A 5,899-nucleotide genomic window follows, 5' to 3' on the forward strand; every position below is an offset into this window, starting at 1 on the left:
ATTGGCATATTAGAAAACTATTGATCTTTATTTACAATTTAATAACTGATACTTTAATTAAATATTTCAGTACATCTCACAGAAGGTCACAATCAAGGTGTCAGCCAGGGCTGTAGGCATCTCAAGGCTAGATCAGCAAGTGTCCACTTTCAAGCACATTCATGAGGCTGTTGATAAGATTCACCTGTTCACACAATATTATCCAGAGAATTCCTTCAGTTCCTTGACACATGGCCTCCTGGTGGGGCAGCTGGGTTTTATCAATGTGAGCCATCAAGAATACCAGAGAGAGGCACCAGGAAAATAGCCAGATTATTGTACTCTGTTCCCTATTACTTCCCAACATTTCTTCCTCATTCTTGTGGTTGGCAGTGGGTCTCTATGTACATCTCACACTCAGTGGCAGGGAAATACACAGGGATAGGAAAACCAGGAGTCTGGATCCATGAGAGGATCTCAGTGCCCACCACACAGAAACCTCACTGTCTATGAGAGGAAGACACTGGGTGTTGGGACATTAAAAATAATTCATCCACAGTAAAATGTATTACTATGCATGTGGGCTATGCATGTGTGCTAAGTCACTTCAGTTGTCTGACTCTTTTTGACCCTTTGAACTGTAGCCCTCTAGGCTCCTCTGTCCATGAGATTCCCCAGGCAAGAGTCCTGGAGAGGGTTGCCACGCTCTCCTTCACAGGATCTTCCCAACCCAGGGATTGAACCCAAGTGTCCCTCATTGCAGGTAGATTCTTTACTAGCTGAGCTACCCGGGAAGCCCTGAGTATCCTTGAAGTGAAGTGAAGTAAAATTCACTCAGTCATGTCCAACTCTTTGTGACCCCATGAACTGTAAAATTCATGGAATTCTCTGGGCCAGAATACTGGAGTGGGTAGCCTTTCCCTTCTCCAGGGGATCTTCCCAACCCGGGATCCAACGCAGGTCTCCTGCATTGCAGGCAGATTCTTTACCAGCTGAGCCACAAGGGAAGCCCAAAGGGCGACTGAGTAGAGTTGATTATAGAGATGAGGGGAGTATTGGGGCTCTATAAAATATGTGGGCAGTGGTAAAATTGTTAAACTGAAGTAACAGCATTGTGGGGAGAAGGAATCAGACATTAGAGTCAGTGCTAAGGATGAGTGTAGAATACACCATGTATATGAAAGATAGATGTTGGTCTTTATGTATTAAATTAGCGATTTGCTTTGCACTCGCCTTGGCTTTCCTTACATGATGACTATCTGTAAATAAAACAAAAATCTTCTCACATTCAGTGTTTGATGTGTCATTGAGAAATTTCTGTCCTCACTTTTTATCCCTTTACTATGTGCAGAAATAGTCAAACCCCACTCTTTGTTCTATGAGTCTTAATCTTGCAGTAACCAGTAGAGAAAAATAGATTCTATTGAATGTCCTGATAATAAACACAAACCATATTTTTACAATTTTAAAGCAAACCATATTTTTTTCTCTCTTTTGCAAGTCTTCTTAGAGATGTCTATAGAAGTTTCAAGACAGAAGAAAAATACTGGATGTATAATTATTAAATTGACTTTACTCTTCCTTATGAGGTAGTGGGTAATTTGTTCAATGCTGTACAAAGTAGTTCAGTTCAGTTCAGTCGCTCAGTCCTGTCTGACTCTTTGCGACCCCATGAATCGCAGCATGCCAGGCCTCCCTGTGCATCACCAGCTCCCGGAGTTCACTCAGATTCACGTTCATCGAGTCCGTGATGCCATCCAGCCAACTCATCCTCTGTCGTCCCCTTCTCCTCCTGCCCTCAATCCCTCCCAGCATCAGAGTCTTTTCCAATGAGTCAACTCTTCGCACGAGGTGGCCAAAGTACTGGAGCTTCAGCTTTAGCATCATTCCTTCCAAAAAATCCCAGGACTGATCTCCTTCAGAATGGACTGGTTGGATCTCCTTGCAGTCCAAGGGACTCTCAAGAGTCTTCTCCAACACCACAGTTCAAAAGCATCAATTCTTGGGCACTCAGCTTTCTTCACAGTCCAACTCTCACATCCATACATGACTACTGGAGAAACCATAGCCTTGACTAGATGGACCTTAGTTGGCAAAGTAATGTCTCTGCTTTTGAATATGCTATCTAGGTTGGTCATAACTTTTTGAGCTGTGCCTAATTTCTGCCCTCGCTGTGCTACACTAGAGTACAAATAGACAAATTTAAGTTTCTATCCTCAACCTAATGAGAACCTGCTGCATAGCACAGGGAACTCTACTCAATGCTCTGCGGAGACCTAAATGGGAAAGATATCCAAAAAAGAAGGGATATATGCAAACATATAACTGATTCACTCTGCTGTACAGCAGAAGCTAACACAACATTGTAAAGCAAATATACTCCAATAAAAATTAATTTACAAAAATCTTAGAGTGCTTTAAGCTCTGTGTGGTTAGCAAAGAAAAATTAGAATGAAAGAGAATTTTTTTAAAAACAATTTTAAAACAGGTTGTTTTGCTGAGGAACCTCCACAAGGCCCTTTTGCTATCTTGGTTCCTCAGGTTGTAGATGAAGGAGTTCAGCATGGGGGTGACCACAGTGTACACCACCGAGGCCACAATTCTTCCTGGGAGATTGTGAGGTGGCTGAGCTGAGGTAGACACCAAGGCCTGTTTCATAAAATAAGTAAACAAATGCCAGGTGAGAGCCACAGGTCAAGAAAGCTTTATACCTCCCACCTGATGAGGGGACCCTTAGAATAGAGGAAACAATTTTATAATAAGAGAAAAAGAAAAAATAAATAAATAAATAAATAAGAGAAAAAGAGCCCCAAGATAGGGAGAAAACAAGAGATGGCACCAACAAAAATACATGACTATGTTATTGGTGAAAAGGTCAGAACAGGCAAGGTTGAGGAGATGAGAAGGGTCACAGAAGAAATGAGAAAGGTCCACATCTTTGAAGTAGGTGAGTTTTATCACCATGGAACTGTGCATCTGGGAAACGAAGAGACTGATGAAAAGTGATACCAAAACCAATGAGCCACGGAGACATGGGTTCATAATGTCCAAGTAACGCAGAGGGTGACAGATGGCTACAAACTGATCATAGGCCATCACAGTCAGGAGGAGACCATCCAAACACCCAAAAAGCATAAAAAAGGACATTTGTGTCAGGCAGCCGGCATAGGAGATGACCCTGCTGTGAGTCTGAATGTCCAGGATCATTTTCAAGATTGTGGTGGAGGTGAAATCCATGTCAGCCAAGGATGGGTTGGAGAAGAAGAAGTACATGGGAGTGTGGAGGTGGGGGTCAAAGGTGACAGCCAGGATGATGAGTAGATTCCCCAGCGCGGTGACCAGGTATGTGGACAGGAACAGGATAAAGAGCAAAGGCTGCAGTTCTGGATCATCTGAGAGTTCCATGAAAAGGAATTCTGAGTCATTTGTTAGATTCTGTGGTTCCATATAGCTTCGACACCTTTTGAAAAAGAAGAGAAGATTGAAAGAAAGGAAACAAGTAAATGGCCATGCAGCACTATGTTCACATTTTGGATTCAAGCAATGCACAAACAAAATGTTTCCACTTGGTTTAAAAGTCTGTTCTTTATGTCTGTGTCTGCTTTGCTGCCCTTCTGGTAGGAGTGTTGGTACCATCTTTCTAAATTCCATATATATTCATTAATATACAGTACTTGTCTTTCTCTTTCTTTCACTGTATATAATAGGCTCTGGGTTCATTCACATCAATAGAACTGACCCAAATATGTTCCATTTTATAACTGAGTATTGAGGTAACATGTCCTGGTAACTCAGCAATATTTCTGAGTGTCTCAAATCCAGTTTTTTTTTCCTTGTAACTGTTTTTTTGATGGTTTCTATGTTATTCACCTCTTTCATTACACTGGCCTGAAGAATGTTAGGAAAGCAAGGAACTTTCATGATATCAATGTATGACCACAGCAATAAACTTCTCTGGTGGCTCAGATGGTAAAAAAAAATCCACCTGCAATGTGGGAGACCCAGGTTCAATTCCTGGATCAGGAAGACCCCCTGGAGAAGAACATGACAACCTACTCCAGGATTCTTGCCTGGAGAATCCTCAAAAACAGATGAGCCTGATGGGCTGCAGTCTGTTGCAGGAAGGGGGACGCCTTCCAGGGCCCAAAATTGGGCTCTTGTCTAACATTCAGAAATTAATTATCCAAGGAGACACATTTACTGACAAAGCAAGAGATTTTATTGGGAAGGGGCGCCCGGGCAGAGAGCAGTAGGGTAAGGGAACCCAGGAGAATTACTCTGCCACATGGCTCGCAGTCTTGGGTCTTATGGTGAATGGATAAGTTTCTGGGTTGTCTTTGGTCATTCATTCTGAGTCCTTCCTGGTGGCGCACGCATTGCTCAGACAAGATGGATGCCAGTGAGAAGTATTCTGGGAGGTGATTGGACACATGGTGTCACCTTTTGACCTTTCCCAAACTATTCCAGTTGCTGGTGGCTTATTAGTTCCGTGTTCTTTACCAGGACCTCCTGTTGTAAAACAACTCATGCAAATGGTTACTATGGTGTCTGGCCAAGGTGGGCAGTTTCAGTCCGTGTGCTTCCCCTAACAGTTCATGGAGTCACAAAGAGTCAGACACGACTGAGACTAAGCACAAATACTCTTAATGAAATATATTGAATAAGAAATAGACTCCTTCTGAAATGAAAATATCTCTTGACATATCAATGAACTATAAATGGCACAGGCATCAGCAATTTCTGGCCCCCAAATGTGGATGAGGGCTCCCCAAACTGCAATACACCACCAACAACACCCCACAGTGATTGCTGAGGAGCTGGGAGGGGTTCTGTGCTGTGTTTAGTCGCTCAATCTTGCCCGACTCTGCAAACCCAAGGATGGTAATCTGCCAGGCTTCTCTGCCCATGAGATTTCACAGGTAAGAATACTGGAGTGCGAAAGCAGGGGAATGCAAGAATCAGCCTTCTGCCACATTGCCACTCCTTAAGGGGAACAAAGAAACAAGATTTGTTCCCAGAGGGCTGAGATGCATATGAAAGGAATGAATTCGCTGATCCTGGAGGCTTGCATCTTCCCATAGATAGAATGCTAAATTCCTTAATTTGCTGTCTGATCTTTGATGTTCAGACTGCCTGCTCCCTTTGTTGCAGACTTGTATATAGCCTGCAAACTTGTATTTAGCCTTCCCATCACAATAAACTGTGGAAAATTCTGAAAGAGAAGGGAACACCAGACCACCTGATCTGCCTCTTGAGAAATCTGTATGCAGGTCAGGAAGCAACAGTTAGAACTGGACATGGAACAACAGACTGGTTCCAAATAGGAAAGGGAGTATGCCAAGGCTGTATATTGTCACCCCGCTTATTTAACTTATATGCATACTTCATGGCAAATAGATGGGGAAACAGTGGAAACAGTGGCTGACTTTATTTTTCTGGGCTCCAAAATTAACTGCAGATGGTGATTGCAGCCATGAAATTAAAAGACACTTATCCTTGGAAGGAAAGTTGTGACCAACCTAGACAGCATATTAAAAAGCAGAGACATTACTTTGCCAACAAAGGTCCATCTAGTTAAGGCTATGGTTTTCCAGTGGTCATGTATGGATGTGAGAGTGAGACTATAAAGAAAGCTGAGGGCCAAAGAATTGATGCTTTAGAACTGTGGTGTTGGAGAAGATGCTTGAGAGTCCCTTGGACTGCAAGGAGATCCAACCAGTCCATTCTAAAGGAGATCAGTCCTGGGTGTTCATTGGAAGAACTGATGTTGAAGCTGAAACCCCAATACTTTGGCCACCTGATGCGAAGAGCTGACTTATTTGAAAACACCCTGATGCTGGGAAAGATTGAGGGCAGGAGGAGAAGGGGACGAGATGAGGATGAGATGGTTGGTGGCATCACCAACTCAATGGACATGAGT

The 5,899-nt window shown here is 43.0% G+C and overlaps 1 pseudogene; it reads right to left on the reverse strand.

Annotated features, from left to right (window-relative positions):
* Nucleotides 1–2,181: 2,181 nt before the first annotated feature.
* LOC138085690 (putative gustatory receptor clone PTE01) lies at nt 2,182–3,490 on the reverse strand (annotated as a pseudogene).
* Between the last annotated feature and the right edge of the window lie 2,409 nt (nt 3,491–5,899).

Source organism: Capricornis sumatraensis, chromosome 9 (genome assembly GCF_032405125.1).
Source record: "Capricornis sumatraensis isolate serow.1 chromosome 9, serow.2, whole genome shotgun sequence".
Taxonomy (NCBI): domain Eukaryota; kingdom Metazoa; phylum Chordata; class Mammalia; order Artiodactyla; family Bovidae; genus Capricornis; species Capricornis sumatraensis.